The following is a 10,534-nucleotide window of genomic DNA, read 5'->3' as shown; positions in this document are numbered from 1 at the left end:
TTAAATTGTGCAGTTTTCCAGGGAATTAAAAAAAAACCAAAAGTGGCCCAACACCTGCTGCAGAGCTTGACTTCCCCAAGAGCCTGGAGGAATGGGATGTGCAGCTGGGATTGCAGCCCCGTGTTTATGGGGAAAGAGGTGGAGGGGGAAGGAAAATATCCCTATTTTTACCAGGGGGAAAAGAGGAGGAAAAGAAAAGGGAAAAAAAAAAAAAAAAGAAGAGGTGAGAAGATTGTGCTCATTTGACAAATCTTTCTAATTAGGGGCCAATTATGTCCTCAGATTCCTAATTGGGATTCCGGCAGGTTTTCAGGCTTGTAGGGTAATTACAGGCTCGTAATTCTATTAAGATGGAAATTTGGGAGAAATACCTTATCATAACATTTAGATTTTGCCATCTGTGTTGATGGGGCTGCAGCTCGGGTGGGAAGGGGAAGCTTCACTCCCAGGCTGAGCCTGATCCTGATCCCCATCCTGATCCTGATCCTGGTCCTGATCCTGATCCTGATCCTGGTCCTGATCTTCATCCTGGTCCTGGTCCTCATTCTGATCCTCATCCTCATCCTGGTCCTGATCCTGATCCTGATCCTCGTTCTGATCCTGATCCTCATCCTGGTCCTGATCCTGATCCAGATCCTTGTTCTGATCCTCATCCTCATCCCAGTCCTCATCCTCATCTTCATTCTGATCCTCATCCCAATTTTGATTCTGATCCTCATCCCAATCCCAATCCCGATCCTGATCTCCATCCTCATCCTGATCTTCATCCTGATCCTGATCCTGATCCTGATCCTGATCCTGATCCTGATCCTGGTCTTGATCCTCATCCAGATTCTTGTTCTGATCCTCATCCTCATCCCAGTCCTCATCCCAATATAGATCCTCATCCTCATCCCAATCCTCATCCTCATCTTCATCCTGATCCTCATCCCAATTTTGATTCTGATCCCAATTCTCATCCCAATCCCGATCCTGGTCCTCATCCTGATCCTGATCCTCATCCCAGTCTTTATCCTGGTCCCCATCTTCATCCTGATCCTCATCCCTGTGGGTTTCCAACCAGGAATATCCATCAGTGGAGGAAGGAGCAGCTCCCTCATCCTCCGTGGGTTTCCCTTGTCCCCTGTGCTTGTCCCATCCCTGGCATGTGTTGGGACACTCCTGTCCCTGTTCACAAACAATCCTACAATTTGGGGTTCCCCAAATCTCTAACACTCATTTTAATTTTTATTCCTCCCCTCTTGGCTAACGAAACCAGCTGTGGGTAATTATTTTAATCTGCATTCCTGGACGGGAATGCAACTTCTCCTTCTGGAGCTGCAAATTTACAATTAAAAAAAAAAAAAAATTAAAAAAAAAGAAGCAAACCTCTTCTCTCCATGAGAGTCTGGCTGCCTTTGATCTTTTGTGTGAGGTGTCTTATCGGGACAGAGTAGGTTTACTCCCTGGAAGATACAGGAATAATACTCCACGGAGATAAGCTGCAGCTCGCTCTCCTTTGTGAGGCAAATTCGGTAGGACTGGCAAAATGTTTCCTGGGAGAGCCCGGGAGAGAACCCAGCGCAGCTGAGAGAAAACAAAATTTAAAGGGTGGGGGCTCAGCCCCGGAATGGGGTGGGAGAAAAGGGTTGGTTTGCTGGAAACCCCCTGGATTTTTGGGGCTGGGCACTGCCACGGCCACCTCGTGGGGACACAGGAAATTCCAGGATCCAGAGGTGTCACATATTCAACCACTGGATCATTTTATTGGGATGAGCTTGGAAATGGCAGCACTGGGGTTAAAGGAGAGACCCTGGGATGGTTTTGGGGTCACAAATTTCACTCTTGGGGTGGCACAAATTTCACTCTTGGGGTGTCACAAATTTCAGTTCTTGGAGTATCACAAATTTCAGCTTTGGGGTATCACAAATTTCACTCTTGGGGTATCACAAATTTCACTCTTGGGGTGTCCCAAACTTCAGCTTTGGGGTGGATCAGGAGCCAGAGCACCCCAGCGGCTCAAGAGCAGCATTTGGATGGGAGGGAGAAGATCCTCATGGAGAAAACCATTGGGAAAACCCTGCTGGATTTCTCCTTCTGAAGGAGTTCCCCAACTCTTACAGGTGCCGGGAGGAATTTCCCAACTTTTCCAGCATCCCAACACTCCTTGGCTGCTGGGCAAGGACATTTCTCCCTCCCAGGGCCCATCCCTGGGGTCACCCCAGGAGCAGCCCCCACCTCTTCACCTCTCTGCAATCTCTTTCCTATTAATCCAGCTTTTTATTGTTATTATTATTGTTATTATTATTAAACATCTCTCTTCTCCCAAATCATCTCGGAGCCGCGGCGAGGTCCCTGGTAATAGCTCCATAAATTTCAGCCATAAAAAGTAATGGAGGGAGACAAATGAGATAATTAGGAATAAATCTTGGCGAGGTCTCTATTCATCAACATCCCCCAGAACCGGCCAATATTCCAAATCATTAGCAAAGCCCGTAATTAACAAAGAGCCGAGGCTTGCAGCGTTAATAAAGCTCGCTCAACTCGAGATTATCAGGTAGCAGCTGACGAATCAGCCCTGCTAATATTATGGCCTTTGTTAAGGATCTTCTTGCTTTTTTTTTTTAAAGCTAAAAACCCCATGTCTTTTTAAAATATATATATTTTTTTAATTTCCCCCCCATCTCTTCTTCTAAATTTTAATTAGATTTTTTTGCATCTGTAGAGGGCAATGGAGGGGACAAAGGGACAGGATTTTTTTTTTTTTTTCTTCTCCTTTTATACTCGGGGATGGTGGCAAAAGAAGAACCTGATAGGGTTTTTTAAATTAATTTTTTATTTTTTCCCCCCATTTCTCACTACTTTTATTCATTCCTCCACATTCCACTGCAGCGAGTTCTCCAGGCTGGTACCAATTAACAGCCAACTTTTATTTATTCTTTCCCTAAAAACCTCGGGATTTCTGGAATATTTGAGGTGCCAGCTCAGCTCTGTGAACCTGCCACCCCCAGTGCCTCTTTTGGGCTAAAAGCAGAAGGAATCAGGCAAAAAACAAGTACAGGGATTATTTTCCTGCCATGGATTAGGATTTTTGGGGGGTTTTGGGGGTTTCTGAGGCGTTTTTCTGTCCCCTGCCCTCCTGGTCTATGTGGGCACCCCAAACTCATCCCTCCATGTCCTCCATCCTCCCCAGCCAGCACGGAGTGTCCAGACAATTAAAATTTAACTCATTTAATTAAAAACCAAGCATTTAAACAGAACTTTTAAATGGTTTTAGAGCTGCAAGGCCGCTCAACCCACTTCAAACCCCAGGGAACCTCAGTTTGGGGGTGTCACTGCCCCAGTTTCAGCCTCTTTAAACTCTCTTAAATAATTTCATTGCCTTCTTCTTATTTCTTATTTTTTTTTAAGATAAAAACTTATTTCAATCAAACTGGGTGAAATCTTTGCTCGTGCCAGGGGTGCAGCCACTCGGCACTTCTGGAGTGAGAATGTGACCCTCGTGTCTTCATTTTCCTTGATTTCCTTGATTCTTTCCCTTGATTTCCCCTCAAATTTCCCCTCAATTTTCTCTCCATTTCCTTTTGATTTTCCCTTGATTCTTTCCCTTGATTTCCCTTTGATTTCCCCTTGATTTTCCCTCAAATTCTCCCTTGATTTCCCCTTGATTTCCCCTCAATTTCCCCTAGATTTCCCTTTGATTTCCCCCTTTATTTCCCCCTCGTTTTCCCCCTCCATTTTCCATTTATTTTCCCTCGATTTTCCCCTTGATTTACCCTTGATTTTCCCTCTATTCCCCCCTCGATTTTCCATTGATTTTCCCTTGATTTCCCCCTCGATTTCCCCCTCGATTTTCCATTGATTTTCCTTGATTTCCCTTTTATTTCCCCCTCGATTTCCCCCTCCATTTTCCATTGATTTCCTTTTGATTTCCCCTACATTTTCCCCATAATTTATTTTCCCCATTATTTTCCCCCTTCGATCCCCCTTGATTTTTCCTGGATTTTCCCCTTGGATTTTTTTTTTCCCTTGATTTTTTTGATTTTTTCTCCCTTTATTTTTTTTTCCCTTAGCTTTTCCCGAGGAGCCCTGGAGCAGCTGGTCCCAGTTCGAGCTCTCTGGTCGGACTGGTCGGACTGGTGCTGACTTCACTAGAGGGCAGCATCCAGCCTGGAATAAACCGCTGGAATTCCGGGAATTTGGGAGCATCCCAAACCTTCGCTCCTCCACGGCTGAACTCCACGGAGTCACCGACCAAACTGGGATTTGGGACAGATTTTGGGAATGGCTCCTGCAGGAGCCGCTTGTCCCCAAAATCCGGGAGCGGCTCCTCTTCCCGCCCGGAGCAGGGAAAATTTGGGAAGTTCCAAAAGTGGTTGGGAAAAGCACAGCTGGGAATTCTGTGCGGTTGCACGTCACAATTCCCGAGAATTCCCTCAAAATCCTGGATGGGGAAAAGCACATCCCAAAATCCCGGCAGGGACAGGGATTCCCTAAGGACAATGATGGGATGCTAGAAATTGTCTTTAGGGATTCCCAAAGGAATTCCCAAAAACCTGGGATTAATATATTAATTATATTATATTACATTATATTACATTACATTACATTACATTATATATAATATTATATTGCATTATATCTTATTACATTACATCATATTACATTACATTACATTATATAATATTATCATATAATATAATATCATATTATATCTATTATATTTTATTTATTATACTATATATATAATGTTATATTATATTATATCAGTAGAATATATTTATAGATCTTCATATTATATTTCTATGTAATTCTACAATACATTTGAATATAACATTAATTTTTAAATATCTTTTTATATAGTCTGTTTTAGAGAATATATTTCAATATCATGTTTTATAGAATCTATTTTACTTTAGAATTTTAATTTTTATTAAAATACATTATAAACACAAATTGTTAAAATATGGAATATAAATGTATTAAAATGTATTATAAATACAGATTATTAAAATATTGAATATAAATGTATTTAAATGTATTATAAATACACATTATTAAAATATTAATTATAAATGCCTCAAATACATAAAATGTATTTTGTTTTGAAATTGGTGCTATTTCAAGATCCTACTTTGGTGGAATGTTTTAATATCATATTTTAATATAATATTCCTATTTTAATGTAAAATTTTCAACATAACATTTTTTAACACCATAATATATATATTTTTTTCATCCCATATTTAATTTTAACCAATGTCGGGCTAAATTCAGTACCAAAATTTCCTCCCCTCAAAAAATTCCCCTGAACTGGCACCTCCAGCTTCCAGATATTCCCGAATTCCGCCCCGCTCCAGTTTCCTAAAGAAAACAACCGCGGCAGGAAATCGTTGTTTGGGTTTGGGAGGCTCCTCTTCCTGAGGGGCTGCCTGGAAAAAAACCTGGAAAAGCCTCTGGAAAAGCTGCAAAAAACCTTTGGAAAAGCTGGGAAAGGTGGGAAAACCTTTGGGAAAGGTGGGAAAACCTCTGGGAAAGGTGGCAAAGGCTCCGGAAAACCTGGACAAACCTCTGGGAAATGTGGGAAAGCTCTGGAAAATATGGAAAAGGCTCTGGAAAAGGTGGGAAAACACCTGGAAAAGGTGGAAAAGGCGCTGGAAAATGTGGAAAATGTCAGAAAGGCTCTGGATAAGGTGGGGAAATTATGGAAAATATGGAAAAAGTGGAAAAAGGTGGGAGAGCGCTATTTTCACCTTTTCCAGAGGTTTTCCCAGCTTTTCCAGAGCCATTTTCACCTTTTCCAGAGGCTTTCCCAGCTTTTCCAGAGCTTTTCCCAAGTTTTCCAGACTTTTCCCATATTTTCCAGAGGTTTCCCCACCTTTTCCAGAGCCATTTTCATCTTTTCCAGAGCATTTCCCAGCTTTTCCAGAGCCTTCCCCACATTTTCCAGAGCCTTTCCCATCATTTCCACCTTTTCCAGAGGCTTTTCCAGCTTTTCCAGAGCCATTTCTACCTTTTCCAGAATCTGGAATCTGCCAGATTCCAGACAGTTCCTGCCTCCCCTCCCCTCAGAATTTGGGAATTTTGGGGGATCTCTGCCCCTCCCCTCAGAATTTGGGAATTTGGGGGGATCTCTGCCCCTCTCCTCAGAATTTGGGAATTTTGGGGGATCTCTGCTCCAGAGCTGTCCCACCCCGCTCCTCTCATCCCAATCCCACCAAGCTCCGGCACACGGAGCCCTGTGGGAGCCAGGTCCCAAAGTTTCACCCCAAAGTGACGGCAAGGACAGCCAAAATCCCTTCCCTGGCAATTCCCTGCCCTCCCTGGGTGCTTTTCCCAGTTTTTGGGGACAAATCCCATAATCAGGGAATGGGGTGCACGGGTTCACCCCAAAGTGACAGCAAACACAGCCCAAAATCCCTTCCCTGCCCCTTTCCTGCCCTTCCCTGGGTGTTAGTCCCAATTTTTGGGGACAAACCCCACAATTAGGGAATGGGGTGCATGGGTTCACCCCAAAGTGAGAGCAAGGACAGCCCAAATCCTTTTCCTGCCCTTCCCTGGGTGTTTGTCCCAATTTTTGGGGACAAACCCCACAATTAGGGAATGGGGTGCACGGGTTCACCCCAAAATGACAGCAAACAGGAGCCAAAAACCCTTCCCTGCCCCTTTCCTTCCCTCCCTGGGTGTTTGTCCCAATTTTTGGGGATAAACCCCATAATTAGGAAATGGGGTGCATGGGTTCACCCCAAAGTGACAGCAAGGACAGCCCAAATCCCTTTCTTCCTTTCCTGCCCTTCCCTGGGTGTTAGTCCCAGTTTTTGGGGACAAACCCCACAATTAGGGAATGGGGTGCACAGGTTGACCCCAAAATGACAGCAAACACAGCCCAAAACCCTTCCCTGCCCCTTTCCTTCCCTCCCTGGGTGTTAGTCCCAATTTTTGGGGACAAACCCCACAATCAGGGAATGGGGTGCACGGGTACACCCCAAAGTGACAGCAAGGACAGCCCAAATCCCTTCCCTGACCCTTCCCTGGGTGTTAGTCCCAATTTTTGGGGACAAACCCCACAATTAGGGAATGGGGTGCACGGGTACACCCCAAAGTGACAGCAAGGACAGCCCAAATCCCTTCCCTGCCCTTCCCGGGGTGTTTTGCCCTCCCTTGGCAGCGCTGTCCCTGCTGCGGGAGTTTGAGAGGTGCCACACGGCCGCTGTGCCCCCTCGGCTCGGTGCCATTCCCTGGCACTGCCCATGCCCAGGGTGGGATTTTCATCCAGGGGATGCTCCCGATTCTCCAGGTTTGGGATTAATCAGGGAGAGGGAAAAAGTGACGCCGCCGGGCCCTGGCCCCGCGCCGGCTTTTGGGGAAGGGTGAGAGCGAGGAGAGGAGCTGGTGGACCCGAAATGTTAATTCCTTCCAGCTGCTGTCAGTCTGGCAGGTTCTCAAAGGAAGTTTAATAGACTGCAGTCGTCTCCCCTCAGTCCCCCAGCCCGCCAGAATCTGGGATTACATGAGCGGCTCTGCCTTCCAAAAAGCCGGGTTGGTTTTATTTTATTTTATATTTTATTTTTTTTTCCCTTGGCTCCGGGAGTGTTTTCTTTTCCGTGTGTGCACACGCACGTGTGCAAGGCCTCGCTGCCGAGCCTGCCCCTCGCATCGCAGGGAATTGCAAGGGAATTTTGGGGGGGGCAGAGAGCAGGAGTGGGGGTTGCCTTGGAATGAGGAGGAGGAGGGTGAGGAGGAGGAGGAGGAGGAGGATGAAAATGAGGAGGAAAAGGCTCCGTGGGCCTCCTTGCTGGAGCGCTCCCCAGTCCTCCGTGTGAACTGGGAGGAAAGCAGGATGGAGAAAGTATTTGGCGTGGAAAATAAAAATCCTCTCCTGCTTTATTGATCACGATTGAGGACAGGAATAGCTCGGGCTGCTGACAGCCCTCCCCACCGAAGGAGCGGCCAAACGTGGGGCTCACCCCGAGCTGCTCCATCCTCGGGAGAACCACGGGGAGCCCGGGGCGGGGGGATGAGGCAGCTCTGCATCCCAGGGCTTCCACACCTGCCTGCAGGACTTCCGAGCCTCCCCTTGGCCCTCGTGCTCTGCCCCGGCCAGCTGCACCCAGGACAGGCTGAGCAGCCCCTGGAATCCATCAGCAATTAAACAACGAGCTCCCAGCATTGAGATCACCAATAATCCCAGGAATAATCAATCCCCAGCAGGGATTGTAGGAAAAGGAACGCCCTGTGGCCAGCTGGGATCGGGCACTGCCTGCCCCAGGGAGAACTGGGGGGACCCTGCACCAGAATACCCGACAATGCTGAGTGAGGTGACTGGGCTTTTAATGGATTTTAACCAATTTCTTTGGATTATTTCACTTAAAACATCAAACTCAGGGCCAGCCAGGCTGGGGAAGGTGGGCAGGGAAGCCCAGGGTGCCCAGGGAAGCCCAGCGGGATCAACATCGGTGCTCCAACTCTGAGAAAACCATAAAAACCAAGTGCTGGCAGGAGAGTAATTAGTTAAAACCAAGCACATCTGTTGTTAATTAATTCCCAGGCAGGAGGGTTTAACTCTTGCCTTGCCCAGAGTTTTGCAACCTGCATGGCCAGTGCCAACTTGCATCCAGGGGAAGGGTTTTAAATCGACTTTCCAAAGCCTTTCCAGGGTCTTGAGTTTGCTCTGGTTCACCATTCCCTGCTCTGGGTCACCAGCCCCTGCTCTGATCCATCATTCCCGCATCCCAGAACCACCCCTGGGATTTCCAGGAGCTCCTGGGGTGTTTGCAGAGCAGCCAGCACTGCTCAGGGCAGTGAGTGCACCTCAGCTTTGGGGCTGGGGCCGAAATAAATCCATCTGTGCCCCTTCCAACATCCAGCCCTGAGGAGCTGCTGCTGAAGGTGGGAACGGCTCTCTGAGGGAATGGCTTGCAGAAGGCAAACCTGGGTAGCCCTGTGCTGATTATTGCTCTTTTATTTGCATTTTCTGCAAGGCAGCTGCCACTAAAGTCCATTCACAGGCGTCAACGTCACAAAACCACGGCAGCATCCCGTGCCTTGCTCGGGACGGGGATCTGCTCCCTCTGGAGCAGCATTAAAGGGGCTGGAGGACTGAGGAGGAGCAGGAGGGGGGGTTTGGGGTGTGTGTGACCCCCGGCCCACCCCGGGGGCCGGCCAGCCCGCTCTGGGGGAAATCTGTTCCCCATTAGGCGGCTGCGGCTGGCGGGAGCAGCCCTGCCAGCTCCAAGCTCCCTAATTAGCAGCAGAAGCGAGGCCAGGCTGAGGAAGGCCAGCGCCTCCGGGCCGCCGTGCCAAGGATGCGAAGGGTTTGGAGCAGAGCCTGTGCAAAAGTTCCTGCCGAGCCTGCCGGTGCCACACGGCGCCCCGGTCCCATTGGGGATGGGTGTCCCAGCCCGGCCCTCGCCACCTCAGCGAGGGGCCGAGCCCCAGAGCAGCACCCCAGCCCTCCCCGGGGAGTGGGGCGTGGAGGAAGGCTGCCCTCACCATCCTCTGCGCACTTGCATCGCGCCGGGCTCTTGCTCACCACTAAAAATAGGATTCGCGGCCGGGAGGGCAGCGAGCCCAGCTCCCGGAGCAGCCCTTGTCGCCGTGACCAACTGACCCATTTGGCCTCGATTTTTAAATGCTTTTCCCTCCTCGTTCAACTTGAGCAGCTGAGCCGGGTCAGCCGAGCCTTTCCAAGCCCGCAGTGGGGTCGTGGTCCCTGAGCCGCCTGGCATGGCCTGGCCTGGCACACGTGGGGGTCCCACCCGGGGCAGGAGTGGCCAAAGCCAGCCAAATTCCAAGGGCAGCGATGGCACCAGCCCTTCTGTGAGGACTTTGCCTAATTTCTTTTCTCCTGTGGGCAGTTTGTGCCCTGCGGCTGGTGAAGCAGCCCGGAGCAGGAGACATCCCGGGGTGGTGGGACAAGGAGCCAGGGTTTGTCCCAGGGTTTGTCCCGGGTTTGTCCCAGGGTTTGTCCCAGGGTTATCCCAGGGTCTGTCCCAGGGTTTGTCCCAGGTTTGTCCCAGGTTTGTCCCAGGTTTGTTGCAGGGTTTGTCACAGAGTTTGTCCCAGGGTTGTCCCAGGGTTTATCCCAGGGTTGTCCCAAAGTTTCTCCCAGAGTTTGTCCCAGGTTTGTTGCAGGGTTTGTCCCAGGTTTGTCCTGGGCTTGTCCCAGGTTTGTCCCAGGTTTGTCCCAGGTTTGTTGCAGGGTTTGTCACAGAGTTTGTCCCAGGGTTGTCCCAGGGTTTATCCCAGGGTTGTCCCAAGGTTTCTCCCAGAGTTTGTCCCAGGTTTGTTGCAGGGTTTGTCCCAGGTTTGTCCCGGGTTTGTCCCAGGGTTTGTCCCAGGGTTATCCCAGGGGTGTCCCAAGGTTTCTCCCAGAGTTTGTCCCAGGGTTTGTCCCAGGCTTGTCCCAGTGTTGTCCAAGGGTTTATCCCAGGGTTTGTCCCAGGTTTGTCCCAGGGTTGTCCCAAGGGGGCCAGGGCACTCCAGGAGCTCAACCTGTTCCCTGCAGCGCAGGACAGAGAGTCCTCTTGCATTTTCCTTCCCAGCACAAGGAGCA

The sequence above is a fragment of the Lonchura striata genome, chromosome 30, assembly GCF_046129695.1.
Source record: "Lonchura striata isolate bLonStr1 chromosome 30, bLonStr1.mat, whole genome shotgun sequence".
NCBI lineage: Eukaryota > Metazoa > Chordata > Aves > Passeriformes > Estrildidae > Lonchura > Lonchura striata.
This window is presented reverse-complemented; position numbering follows the sequence as displayed.